This window comes from Notothenia coriiceps, unplaced genomic scaffold (assembly GCF_000735185.1).
Source record: "Notothenia coriiceps isolate Sejong01 unplaced genomic scaffold, NC01 NC01_scaffold00037594, whole genome shotgun sequence".
In the NCBI taxonomy this organism is placed as follows: Eukaryota; Metazoa; Chordata; class Actinopteri; order Perciformes; family Nototheniidae; genus Notothenia; species Notothenia coriiceps.
This window is the reverse complement of record NW_011370295.1, coordinates 279,082-293,421: the sequence shown is the minus strand read 5'-3', so window position 1 is coordinate 293,421 and position 14,340 is coordinate 279,082. Positions and strand designations below refer to the sequence as shown.

Below are 14,340 nucleotides of genomic sequence, written 5' to 3'. Positions count from 1 at the left end.
TCTAAAACACTTGAACGCGCTGTCTTTAAACAACTCTCCTCTTATCTCCATCAGAACAACCTTCTGGATCCGCACCAGTCTGGTTTCAAGGCAGGTCACTCCACAGAAATTGCTCTCCTCGCTGTCTCTGAGGAACTGCACACTGCTAAAGCAGCATCCCTCTCCTCTGTCATCATCCTTTTGGACCTGTCTGCTGCATTCGACACGGTGAACCATCAGATCCTCCGTTGCACTCTCCAAAAACTTGGAGTTTCAGGCACTGCACTTTCCCACCTCACCTCATACCTCAAAGACCGCACCTACAGGGTAATTTGGAGAGGGTCCGAGTCCGATCCTTGTCAATTAACTACAGGGGTCCCTCAGGGCTCTGTTCTTGGTCCCCTCCTCTTCTCCTTGTACACAAACTCGCTCGGATCTGTCATTAGCCATGGTTTTTCATAACTCTGCTACGCTGACGACACCCAATTCATTCTGTCCTTTCCCCGCTCAGAGACCCATGTCGTCGCACGCATCTCTGCTTGCCTAGCAGACATCTCTCAGTGGATGTCTGCTCATCACCTCAAGCTCAACCTTGACAAGACTGAACTGCTTTTCCTTCCGGGAAAAGATTGTCCCACTCTTGACCTAACAATCAACATTGGCACCTCTGTTGTTCCCCCGACTCAGACTGCAAGGAATCTGGGTGTGACCCTAGATAACAAACTGTCCTTCACTCAGGGGCGGACTGGCCATCTGTAGAATCTGGAGAACCACAGAACGGCCGGTCGTCAAGGGCCGTTCACGGCCGGGCGGCCCTTTAAAAAAAAAATTGTTTAACGTCATCATTTAAGTTGCAGCTAATGCAGTTGCGTGGTTCTTATCTCTCAAATAATCACACACGAAGAAGAAAAAAGACCGGCCACACGAAGAGAAGGGATTAGACGCCGCGGCAGACAGGGAGAATGAAAAAACATGGATAAAAATCAAAGAAAACGAAAAGAAAAAGGTGGGGCCGAGAAGGCAAGAGAAGAAAAGGTGAAGTCACTCGCAGGTGAGAGCAGTATGCATGTCGCAAATTGGACAGACCTTTTGGCCAGCGCTGCTACAAGCACTATCAGCAGCAGCTTAGAACACAAAGTGCAGATGATGAAGAGAATGACGACCCAGGTCAGAGTATACGCCAGCCTCCTGCGTTCAGATGAGGACAGACGTCGCCCGCTGGTGGAAGAACAGCTCAACTGGCACTCAAGTGCAGGGAAGAGGTGGTGAGAAATTATCCCTTGAACTTAGTGGGCGTGCGCGGAGGCCAAGGGAAGGCCCAGGCTTCCCCTGTTTTTGCGTATCAGGTCACGCCGGCTCTTATACAGTCTCCCATTCTACCTAACATCTGACAGAGACAGACAGAGAACGGAGCAGCGTCGTGCGCTCCTCGGTAGCTCTATTCCCGGACCGGCAGGCCTGCGGTCCCCCTCACCTATTTCTTCTTTCAGCGCATCGGGGAGTTGATTTAACTAGCAGACGCTCTGCCTGGACCTCAATGCCCTCCTAGGCATGTGCTGATTGGTGAAGCATAGTAATTGCACCTCTCTGTGCTGAGAGGAGGCTAGCCCGATCTATAGATTGGCTTCGCCTTGGGAAAAACAATCGAGGGATGACCAATCACGATGAGGCTCGCGACGTGCTAGCTCTAGCACTCCTTGGTCCCCTCCTCTTCTCCTTGTACACAAACTCGCTCGGATCTGTCATTAGCCTGCATGGTTTTTCATACCACTGCTACGCTGACGACACCCAATTAATTCTGTCCTTTCCCCGCTCAGAGACCCAGGTCGTCGCACGCATCTCTGCTTGTCTAGCTGACATCTCTTAGTGGATGTGTGCTCATCACCTCAAGCTCAACCTTGACAAGACTGAACTGCTTTTCCTTCCGGGAAAAGATTGTCCCACTCTTGACCTAACAATCAACATTGGGCCCTCTGTATTGTTTCCCGACTCAGACTGCAAGGAATCTGGGTGTGACCCTAGATAACAAACTGTCCTTCACTGCAAACATCGCTGTAACAACCCGCTGCTGCAGATACACTCTTTACAACATCAGGAGGATACGTTCCTTCCTGACCCAGAAAGCAACGCAGGTTCTGGTCCAGGCTCTCGTCATCTCACGCCTAGACTACTGCAACTCCCTCCTGGCTGGTCTACCTGCATGTGCCATCCGACCTCTGCAGCTCATCCAGAATGCAACGGCTCGTCTGGTCTTCGACCTTCCAACATTTTCCGACACCACTCCGCTCCTCCGCTCCCTTCACTGGCTTCCAGTTATTGCTAGAATCCACTTCAAAACAATGGTACTTGCTTACCATGCTGCGAATGGATCTGGCCCTTCCTACATCCAGGACATGGTTAAACCGTACACCCCAGCACGTGCACTCCGCTCTGCATCGGCCAAACAGCTCGCTGCACCCGCACTGCGAGGGGGTCCCAATTTCCCATCAGCAAAAACACGTGGGTTTGCTATCCTGGCTCCAAAATGGTGGAATGAGCTCCCCATTGAAATCAAGACAGCAGATAGCTTGCACATCTTCCGGCGCAGACTAAAAACTCATACTCTTTGAGCGATAGAATTACTAACAAAGAACTGCTAACAAAGCACTTGTATAATAATAAAGGACTGGCTTATCTAAAGCCAGTTGAGTAGCACTTGAAATGTTTGGCTCTATGAAACCTGATGTACTTATATGATTCTGTTTTCTTCAAGGTTGTATTTTCCTGGTTGAATGTACTTATTGTAAGTCGCTTTGGATAAAAGCGTCAGCTAAATGCAATGTAATAGTAATAATAATAATAATCTATGAAAGTGTGTTGTTGGCAATAGGCTTTTTTCGTAATCAGAACTTTGAGACAAAGACAGGAAGAGAGACTGTCTTTTATTTGCTGCCAAAGAAACTATAATGAATTTAATGGTATTATATTACCAGACTGAAACTCTCACACACACACACACACACACACACACACACACACACACACACACACACACACACACACACACACACCAGCTTTTCTGAGTGATTCCGTTTAATCTCGGTTTAAAGTTGACATTTTCCATTGAAGCTCCATCTCACTGGGATGAATCATGAAAGGCACATCAAGTCCATCATGTATACTCTGCCACGTGTGTGTGTGTGTATGTGTATGTGTATGTGTATGTGTGTGTGTGTGTGTGTGTGTGTGTGTGTGTGTGTGTGTGTGTGTGTGTGTGTGTGCATTCAACTTGGACAATACACATGTTAACTTCACACCAATATGTTCCCTCTTCCTTCTGAATAAAATATGACGTTAATGAAATCAATAGGTTGAAGCTTATGATGGTGTCGGATGTTTTTGTTCTAAGGCTTTAGTGTTGGAGTGAGTGTGTGTTTGTGTGTGTGCAAAATAAACCAGGCCAACTCTGCAGGCTCTCGACAGACAGGCGGACAGACACAAGAGGTGGTGGCAACAGATGTCTAGTTTAAAGAACAATCCCCCCCCCACACGCGCGCGAGCGCGCACGCACGCACGCACACACACACACACACACACACACACAAAATGGCTCAGTTTATTTCTGTTGCTGGCTGCAGGCGGTTGGCCATACTTCTGCTGATTGGACTTTCTCCACAGCAAGCTACACACACACACACACACACACACACATATGTACAAACATCGCACACACACATGCTCACACACACAAACACACCTAAATGAAGCTGGTAACTAATAATGGAAAGGCTTCACACTGACTTTGCCATCTTTTAATTTTGTAATAAGAAGGTAGACATCTTAAATGATAGGAGTACAAAAATGAACCTGGAATAAAGGCTACCGTAACATATTATGTGCAAAATGTTGGACTCCAAGAAAAACAATGCTGCTCCAGCTGGGAAAAGTAATAAAGGAAAACCAATAGATATCTGAAATGACACTCAGTATGTCATAGTTTGCTGTGCAATATCAAACCCATTTACTCATGAGGCAAACATAAAATGTGTTCCTACATAATGATATCTAATTGGTGGTTGAATATTAAGTGGTTCTAATTTAAAAGTCTCTTGAATTCCCATAAACATGTTTCTTTAGTATTTACCATTTGTAAAAATTATTAACACTGTTTTCCATTTCGCTAACTCCTTGTAATCAACATTACGCTTGCATCAATCTTCATCAATGCCAGAGAAATGTGAGATGTTTTCAGGTGTCGGACCAGCTGTATAATGAACAAATAAAAGGTCAAGTTTGACTAAATATAAAAATACCCCATTATCTGTGACAGACTTTGGCTTTTCGTTGATTTGACTTCCGCACACAGGTCAACAATAAACCCGTATAAATGTTATGTTTAAGAAAGAGAGCTGTAAGAGTCAGACAGTCTGACCCATAGGTATAAATAATTCACTGTGCAAAGAGTACTCTCCTCATATCTCTGGCATTTTATCTAGGATCAATGGAAACATTTTAAAGCTTAAAAAAAATACTATAATTTGGAAAGAAGATCAAATTAACAGTAGGATGCTGAATCTGTGTTGTGTTTAATTTAACATCAGAGGGGTGCTGTGTAATTTCATGCTGTCCTCGAGGCTAAACGTGACCTTTAATCGAACCAATTAATTTCAACATGGTTAATAAATAAGAAACATTAAGACTGAATCACATGGCTTAACACTGTTATGATTAATCATTGCTTTGTGTGCTAACAATCCTCTGAAGATTACTGGACCACATGAGGTCTTTGATGGTGAGAAACAGAAGCAAAACAACTGCAGTCTTCATTTACGTAAACAGGTACAGCTTCTTGTATTTTGTCTCAGGCTTTAACACAGATTTACAGACACACCTGATCGGGGGGGTTTGTTCCTTTTTTCCTACATATTTGAAAACTCTTCTTGTTTCCCTGACAATGTAACGTGTTTCTGATCCACCAACTGCTGGACTGAAATAAAGAAATCCTGACAAATCTCAGTGGTTTTCATTCATACAAGATGACAGTTTAAACACTTGTTGAATACACATGGTCTTTGTGAGTGTGTGGTTGATGTGCGAAACGTTTAAAGAAAAGCGCTTTGCTTCCCGGCGCCTAAACTATCAACTGTTGGAATCCCTATTTATGGACAACTATAACGTCCAAGAGCGTCCACTTCTGAAATGACTGTGAAAATATGGACATTTTCCAGTTGACTTGTGTGAGAAGGTCAAGTTCAATCTGATTATTACACATAATCAGTTCAGGATGATTGTTCCACCATTGATGATTGACCATTTGGAGAAAAAAAAGTATTATGTTTTATATTAAATCGTGCGGAAAACCCCTCACAGCTGACACCGACAACAACAACAATGGCCGATTGTGCTCCAGCTTCCTCTGTGCCTCTTCAGAAGACCAGATTCCCAGTAGGTAGCTGGTCTCTTCAGTGGACGTTGCTTGTTAAGTTTCTCCATCGTTGTGTACAAACTGGCGCGGCTTTTTGTTGTTGTTCAAGAGTTGATCCCGCCTCTGCCCCTGCCCCCGCCTCGACGTAAGCGTGACGTATGTGGTGCTTTTGCTCTGGCCGGACAATTTTTTGGTGCTCGAAATGAACCGGATTCCGGAGCTAAGAGGCTGCTCCGCTGCGGTGTGAAGAGGAAAACCCGGTGCTTTTCAAGCTGTAGCTCCGAACCGGCCCTGAAACACCGTTGGTGTGAATGAGGTATCAGACTCACGGAGGTCTTAGGGGAGGGAGTTCCAGAGCTTCGGGGCTGCCACAGAGAAGGCTCTATCCCCGAAACTCCGGAGTTTGGCCTTGGGGATGGAAATGTATGGTTCTTTTGGCCTTTGTAAAAGACAAATGAATGTCCTGTCCTGATGTGGTTGATGACACAGGTTGCAACATGTACTTTGTTTTTGTACAGATTATTCAATATACTGTAGATTACATTTGGATTGTTTTGAGAAAGGGGGAGATGTGTGGCTGGATGAAGAAAGACAGACAGATACAGATGATATGGATAGAGAGGTAAAACAAGGATAGAAAGGAGGCAAAGAGACACTTGGTTAAAGTGTCATTTGATCTAAATAGAAGAAAAGATGGCTGCTGGCTGCTGAAACACTGACAGCTCAGACAAAGAAATAATACTTGAGGCTTGCACACACACACGCCTATGTATAAAAACAGAAACAGACAGACTGAGAGGAGGGAGAGAACAAGTGGAGTCGAAGAACAACACCCAATCCAAAGACAAACAAAAGCAACAGACGAATGATGAAACGCAGAGACGAAACTGAAAAGAAAAAAGGGGACAAAACACTCCATTTCTCCAACTGGCTATATAAAAAGGATTAGGAGAAGAATACATGTTTTAACGCTTCAGCTGGCTCGATGGAGGGACAGAAAGTGTGAAGATGCTGCTGCCTGAGACGGAAAAAAGGCCGAAAAATCACTATGTTGAATCTTTTACGGCAGAGAGGACTATACTTGTACAAGCGTGATATGAAGAAATAGGAGTGAATAGTGCAATTTCTTTGATTTAAGATAAAGAAAAGCGAGAGGTAAAAGATACATGCACACAAAGGAGCACTAAACAAAGCGGCAAATTGAGATTAAAGATGGTGTAAACACAAAAACACATTCATCATAACGATGGTGACACAGAAGATAGGTCTGTTTCCAGAAGGTTTCCTGCTCTCTTATGGGAAATGGCAGCAGTGTTTTGTGCGTGACACAGAGTGCTCATATTGTCAGAGCAGATGGCTGAAGTGCTGATATCAACACCATCATCATTGATTTATGGGGAAGCTAGTGTTGCGCATGGATGCTAAAATGACTTTACAATAAGTGTGTTTCTGCGTTATGGTTGTCATTGAGAGGAGAATACCCCTGGGCGTGTTTACTGTGTGGTGTTGTGTGGTTGTCCTCTTCACAGTGGGTTGAAAACGTTTCTAAACATTCAGCACATCGTCCTCGCTTCCTCCCGGGCAGAGGCAGCTGAAATTAACTTAAAGAAGGTTTGGAAAATGGGTTTACGGCAATGTTGGGCTCTACGTTACGTGAATACTGATGCAAGGCACGCGCAGGCTGCAGTTAGGGTGAAAATATGTTGTGAAATGACGTGATTGCATTTTCATTAGTGTATATTGTAAAATGAATCAGGCGAATGCAGGTGATGTTATAGAATAATTCCACGGACATTTGAACATAAAACAACTTTTACTGGCTGAATTCACAATCACGCTATGAGTAAGGGGGGAAGATTTTAGTGTAGGATTTCCCAATTTATTTGACAGTGAAAACTGACAGAATTAGAAAAAAAGCATTAATAGAGTTTAAATCGCTATAATCTAAAAATGTGTAATAATAAATCAATTGGGCACAATAACAGCCAAAGCTAAAAAGAAATATATATATATAATAAATTTGAAAAAGTACATGAAAAAACGATCAGCAAAGGATTTCTAAATATAGTTCAACACCAGCGGACAAAAACAAGATGAAAGAGACGGAAGATAATACTAAAATAGCATCAAATATGTTAGAGTCATGACAGAGATGTATAATTTAAACATACATCTATTGTTCAGTTTTGGATGTAGTGTGTGGTGCTGTTAGATGTGTCTTATTTTATACTGACAACTGTTTCTAATATTTAGTACCCTCAACATAATACAATATTAGCAGTACAACAGCACCACAAACCGCATTTGAAAAAACTATTTTTGAAAAGCTTTTGATTCAAAGATGTTGATTCGGTTTAAGGGTCTGAAACTCAATCGTACATTGTATTAAAGAATATTGATTATGTGACGTAGAAGGGAAACTAATGAAGAGGCCAGAAGTAGGAGGTGGAGAGTACACTGAACAATTTGAAACGTTGACTTTGAGTGTAACGAGTGATCAGATTGGTTGGAAAACGTGATCCTAGACAACAAGAGGTGATTCTGTGTTCGTACCTAGCCGCGCTGTTCTGATTATCTTCCTCTCATGCACACGGAGTGAGAATAACCCTGATTCACTGCAGCTTCCAGCACTAAATCTGCTCCAACGGGCGCTCTCCGTTAGCGCTCCTGAAGCTAAATAGGTCCGCTCATCATGGCTACCTGAGGGAGAGTCGGCAGTCATTACATAACGGAGATACCTGTCCGTGTGTGCTCTCGTGGAACGCTGAGGTGTGAGCGAGTGCACAGAAGCGTCTTTCAAAAAAGGGGTGGAGGAGGAGTAATTTATCTTCCTCCGACATAAATAGCACAGATACAGAGTCTAGGGGGAATAGGAGCAGCTTCTACACTTTATGAAACATCATAAAGGCTCTACAGCTAGCAGCAGGAGCACAATGGATGGAGAAGAAGGTGGTGGGGGGGGGGGGGTTAAAGGAAGAGGGGGACCAGCTGGGGTAGATACAGACCTTTTTGCAAGGCCACCTCTAGGGATTAAGTGTGTGTGTGTGTGTGTGTGTGTGTGTGTGTGTGTGTGTGTGTGTGTGTGTGTGTGTGTGTGTGTGTGTGACCAGGCCAAGAGTCTCGCAGAGAGGGAAACAGTACGACACCGAGGTTGAATTATTAATTCAAGGTTCTTCCAATGAAATATTGATGCTCAGGCAATCCTCTACACATCTCTCCTCACACACCTGCTTTCTTTCTGCACTTTCCTACATGCTTGTTTCCACCGGCAACACTCTTGCATTACAGATGTGAAAGGAAAAAAATGCATCGAAGGGAGCAGGAAAGAAGATTTTACATCCTTGGATTAAACAGGCTGTTACTATTTCCATGTATTTTTCTTTCTCTCACACTTGAGGGCACACAGAGGAAGGGAGAGGCAGATCCATGAAAAGAAAACATGATAGAAGGAAAATAAGAGGCACCAAAAGAAAAAAGCTGGTGGGGGAAAGTGGAGCTGGAATAAAGAGATATCTAAATATATAGATGATGTGAGTGTGAAACAGACTAAGGTGATGCAGAGAGAGAAGAACAGAGTAGAGCTTTTCTCACCAGCAATTTCCCCTGAACCATGGACAGGTTCATCTCTGTATAGAATATAGTCATAATATCACTTGGCTATCAAACGATGATGCAAAGTGCTCTCAGACCATGGGAAGTGGTCTAGAAGCAGTTTTAGGCAACCTAGTGATTTAGTTTGCAGTCGATTGTACCATGAAAGGTATAATGCACAGCGAGCAGCTCATTATGTGAAATGAACCCCATCTGGATACCGCAGATCTTGAATCACACTAAACATGGTTATTTACTAAAGAAATCAATCATTTGACTTTTTATTTTGTATTGATTTTTAAATAAATTGTATTGCTTCCTTTAAAAATATCAGCGTCCATAGAAGCGCTCTGTTATTGCAAAATAACACACTTTAGTTATTAATGAACTAATCAGAGCCGTATTCAACATAGCTGTGGAATAAAATGCATTTGATTAGTTTGTTTTAAGAGAGACTTTTCCCCATAGATATTCAAAATGAATGCAGAATGCGGATACTTTCAAATTTTGGATTTCCATATACATATTTGTAACTCTTGTTTTATTTGTGGATGATAACACTTTTGTGTCTCACCAGTTTCGAGACCTATCACTTCTCATACAAACTATTTTCTGGCAACAGCTGCAAATTCATTTCTGATGAGAACAGCTGTAAGCAAGGCGAGGACAAAGGTTGAGATTGAAATCCATGAATGCAGGGTGGAAACAGCAGAAAAAGACTGTGAATAAAGTTAAGAAAACAAGACAAAAGGACAAGGAGTTTAAGACAAAAAAAGTAAAGTAGGAAAGGCGACTCAAATTAATATAGTTGGATGAAGTCATGAAGCGTGTACGCATCTATAGTTTACAGAGCATTCATCCTCTACTGTATCTCTGATCCTCCATCTCCTCTCTGCCCCAGTTCGCCTCGCTGTGATTCGCTCACACAAAGGCCTTATTCTCCAGCCAGAGATACAACTAACCCCGGCTTAATGAGCAACGCAGGGGAAACAACTGCCTCCTGGAGACACATAAATATTTCACCAGCTTGTGTTTAAACCCCAAGCCTGACAACAAGAGCACGGAAACCAGGCCACGTTCCAAACTTAACTCTTTCAAAGTTCTTCACTTTGTCTCGTGTGGAAGAGAATCACCGTCACACGGAAAATATATCTAGTCCGGATGCATTTTGACCACATGAGCAAGAACGTGTGCTGTCTCTGGGAAAAATAGAACAATGAGGGGAAAGATTAATGCACTTTCAGGAGCTGTTTTGCATTCGATGTGTGTGTAGGTATTTTTAGAGGCAGGTCTACGCTGGAGCAGCACTGCAGGGCGCTTACTTCTGAAACAGCGTGACGGATGAAAAGCGTTGAATGGAATCAAAAGTGGGAAAACTGCCTGAACCGACGCGGTGGCCTGTTCCTCTTCCTCATTTGCATACACGTCCCCTCAGAAACAGCTGTCATCAAAATGAGTTATTTCCATCTACGGAGCCATTCCAAAGGAGGCGGGGGCGCAAATTCCAAGGTAGAAAGCCAAGGAGTGCAACTAGCCCTGTTAACTAACATACAGCAGCATTATCTCCCAAGAGGAGGGTCTTTATGCTGCAAATGCAAAGGCTGCTGGGATATCAGATGGGAGGTTAATGAACCCCGGGAGGGAAATCAGTCATTTATGTGTCCAGGAAGTCTTCTTCAAAGCAGCGCGGAAACTTGAAAAGACAACAAAACAAGAAATTCAGTGGTTGAAGAACAGCTATTAATAAAGAATATCAGAAGACTATTTATAAAGCGTCCTGTGTTCACAAAGACAAACTCTGCAGGAATCATTCATCGCTACAGGACTGAACGTTTCAAAAACTCTCCTGCATGCAATTTGTGGACAGCACATTAGCTTTGAAGGGATAACAAAATATATATAAAAACACTCAAAGTCAGCCATACTGTAAATCTGAGACACAGCAATGAAAGGAGAGCCGTGCTGTGAGTCCATTTCAGTCAGAAGATGGGACAGTTTTACAGTGTAGCTGAATTAAAAGCCTGCTGCACCATTTCCCACAGAGCGTTCAGGTCCGAATGTGCGAGTGTTGAAGTAAACGCTTGTTTAACAGTTTGACATACAGTTGGAGCAGTAGAAGTGAAAGATTGATGGTAACTATGAAGTCTAAAAGTGGCTTTCCTCTATGTGGAGACTGACTTTGTAAGTTATTACCAACTTAATTGTACATTAAGATGAATGTACTGCATGGTAGGTGTTTAAGTGTTAGAAGGTTTTTTTTTGCCACATCTCTTTCAACATACAGTAGTGGGAGTAAATACAACTCTGATTGAATTCTGCAAAGAAGTTGGGGTCCTACATTTCTAAGATGCAATGTCATGTAAAAGACAATGGCCAAACCATTTAGGGATGTTAACTTTTCAAATGTTATTCTCTCCCAGGTTATTATTTATTTTGTTGTTTCTAATTTCAGCCTTTTCCACACTTCAGAAATCTGCTATTTGAAACATAAAACTCAATGCAGATTCTCGATCCATGTTCTGGCGCTATCATAAAACTGGGATATTTTCTAAAATAAAAAAAGGCTGTGTGACCTGAACATCTTGTACTTCTAGGCACTCCAGGTCGGTTGGAATATGACAGCAGTGGAAGATAATGGCTTCCTGGCGGCTTCACGTTTGATTCTTCTCAAATCTTTGTCCCTTAATTTGAGTCTTTTTTCTCCATATGTTTCTAGCAGCCCTGTTGATAATTTGCAACAAAACGTTTGAAGGTTCTGTGATCAAGCCACAATATCTTAGCAATTTCGAGAGTGTTGCATACCTCTGAAAGACACTTCACAGTTATTGACTTTTCAGAGTCAGTGAAATCTCTTTTTTGGCCTATTTTGCATGGGACAAAGGAGCTGCCTAATAATTATGCTCACCTTGATAGAGGGTGTTGATCTCCTTAGGCCAGACCCTCTCTCATTGAACATACTCATCCCCTGATATGCTTCAATCCAATACACATTCAAGTTTATACAGCTTGGAGTTGGAAAATATGCGTACAAATTATGATCTGGTCACAATACTCACTAATAATTGTGCACACAGTGTATTTGTGACTTTGTGCGGGGGAAACTGGGGGAAAGATAACTACCCGGAGAAAGACGAATGAACTCTTGGACTGACTGATGTTCAGCCTCGAGAGAAAAGCACCAAGGTCTTTGAAAGTGAGTGAGAATGGAGACACATTTGCTTACGGCTAAGTCCATCTTATTATACAATAATCTAGACTGCTAGATACCACATCCATCCCTCAGAGAGTCCTTTTCGCTCATTTTCCAACTGCTCGCTGATACGCAACTGTTTCTCAATCTTTGACACATTCCCGATCCATCACATGTCTCTTTAGGGAAGGTCAGCGCAACCTTCGCTCCATCATTTCATCACATCTCCCTGCCCTTCTCACCCGCTTCGCTTTGAGCCATGCTGAGAGTAACGACCGGCTGTAACACTTCATTAGGCGCGGAGGCCTCGTAAAGATGCGCGTAACGATGAAGGCTGAGGAAGCAGTAGAAACTGACACTCTATGGGTGAAAGGAGCAGTCCAAAATGACTTTACTCTGACCTACTGTACAAAGTAAGCTTCTTTTTGGTGTGAAAATCGGAAAAGATTGTGAGTGAGGGGAGGGAGGGCAGATTTAAACAGAAGGTCACAGACAAAGAAATTGACAGCAAATAAATAACAAATGAAGGTGTGAAACAGGGAGATAAGGTGAGGGGAGAACAGAGGAAGAGCAGGTCTGATGGGAAGTCGGAGACGGAATAATAGAGAATGAAAGCGAGGGGAGATAAGGTGAAATTGTGTTTCTCCCTTTCTCCTCCCTAACCGGTTCGGCTGATAAGTGATGTCTGACAACACTGGTGGCAGGGGAGAACTGTCATCTTAAACACTCCCATCCATCTGGGGAGACTGTGTGTGGAAGAGAGTGTGTACTACAAATGTCAGTATGTGACATGCAAGTGAATAAGAGTAGAAGCTGTGTGTGGCTTCAGACCTGTGTCAGTGAAGAGTGGACCATTTACATGCACTCAAATCTATATAACACCCTACAAAGGGCCTTTTCCGTTCAAGTCTTGGAAGCAGAAGCACAAAAACAGATCTGATTTGCTACATGAATATCTTTCATCCCGTCTGTGAATGCTACTGCACATCGGCAGAAATATGAGGTCAACAGCAGCTTTGTTCATATGATAAAGATGCTATGCTGTATATATCCACATTAAGTGGACAACTACTGTATCGATCTACGGTTTCAACGTTGTATCCCTTTGCTTTTTAAGAAATCTACCATGCTACGTTTTTAAAGAAAATATGTCTTTAGGGTGATTTACAAAATCTGTCCAGGGACTACAGATGAAAAATAGCCTCTTGGCTAACTCTGGCACATTTACAGAAATGTTGATTAATGTGCACTGTCCCTGTTAAAATAAATGAATACATATATAAAATAACCATTATTGGCATTGAGCAAAAAATACTAGCATGCTGCTGCAAACTGCAAAAGGGCATTGATATAAATGTAGCGTGCAAGCTCTATATAATCAGTTGAACTCTGTAAAAGCTAGTTTACGATTGATGAGAGAAATCCATGTGAGATTCACAGGAGAGAGTTGCATTGATTTACTGATGTCCACGGAAGATTCCTTGATATTGCCACAAAATCGTACCATTTTACGTCTTACTTTTGACAGTTAATGGCAGCTTTTCGCCAATAAACATGCAGTAAAAGAAAGTGATACTACAAATCACATTTAATGTTAACGACACACACGACTGTGTTTAAAGGCTGCAACGTTTTTGCGGTAAAATGTCCCCTCACGATTCCTCTCCTAAATTTGAGAGCTTTTACATTTTTTCTTTTTTAAATCAATAAAGGCGTAATGGTTGCATCAGGGAGTCCAAACAAACTGGAATAGGAGGATTAAGAGGAGAGAACGGACACTGATGAGAAGGCTTCAGACAGCTGGCTTAGTGAAATGGACAAAGCTCGAGAGTACCAAGATATCGATGTATGCTAAACAAGGACAAGCCACTTCTCTGTCCACTCAGTTAATACACTTTCAAAATCCAAACTGTTTAAAAAGAAAGGTACAGATGGAAAGATCTGTGTCAATATCTGCAGTGTTTTTTGTTTCATCACAACTTGGTGTGAATTACTCTGGGCTTCAGGGCGTGTGTCAGGATGAGCCTCTTCACACCCTCTTGGATCGTGACACTGACAGATTGCCTCCTTGCCGTTGGGAGAGTGTGTGTGTGTGTGTGTGTGTGTGTGTGTGTGTGTGTGTGTGTGTGTGTGTGTGTGTGTGTGTGTGTGTGTGTGTGTGTGTGTGTGTGTGTGT

General features: G+C 42.7%; 1 protein-coding gene and 1 long non-coding RNA gene across 2 annotated transcripts in view; one reads left to right on the top strand and one right to left on the bottom strand.

Annotated features, from left to right (window-relative positions):
- Positions 1–2,877, top strand: part of LOC104967719 (uncharacterized) — a 21,127-nt gene extending 18,250 nt beyond the window's left edge. Inside the window, exons 2-3 of the long non-coding RNA XR_800756.1 lie at positions 1,109–1,116; positions 2,866–2,877. This is a non-coding gene — a long non-coding RNA (uncharacterized lncRNA). The remainder of the gene's footprint in view (positions 1–1,108; positions 1,117–2,865) is intronic.
- Positions 1–14,340, bottom strand: part of LOC104967720 (apoptotic protease-activating factor 1-like) — a 26,946-nt gene that overhangs the window by 2,481 nt on the left and 10,125 nt on the right. The gene's annotated exons all lie outside the window — the stretch shown is intronic.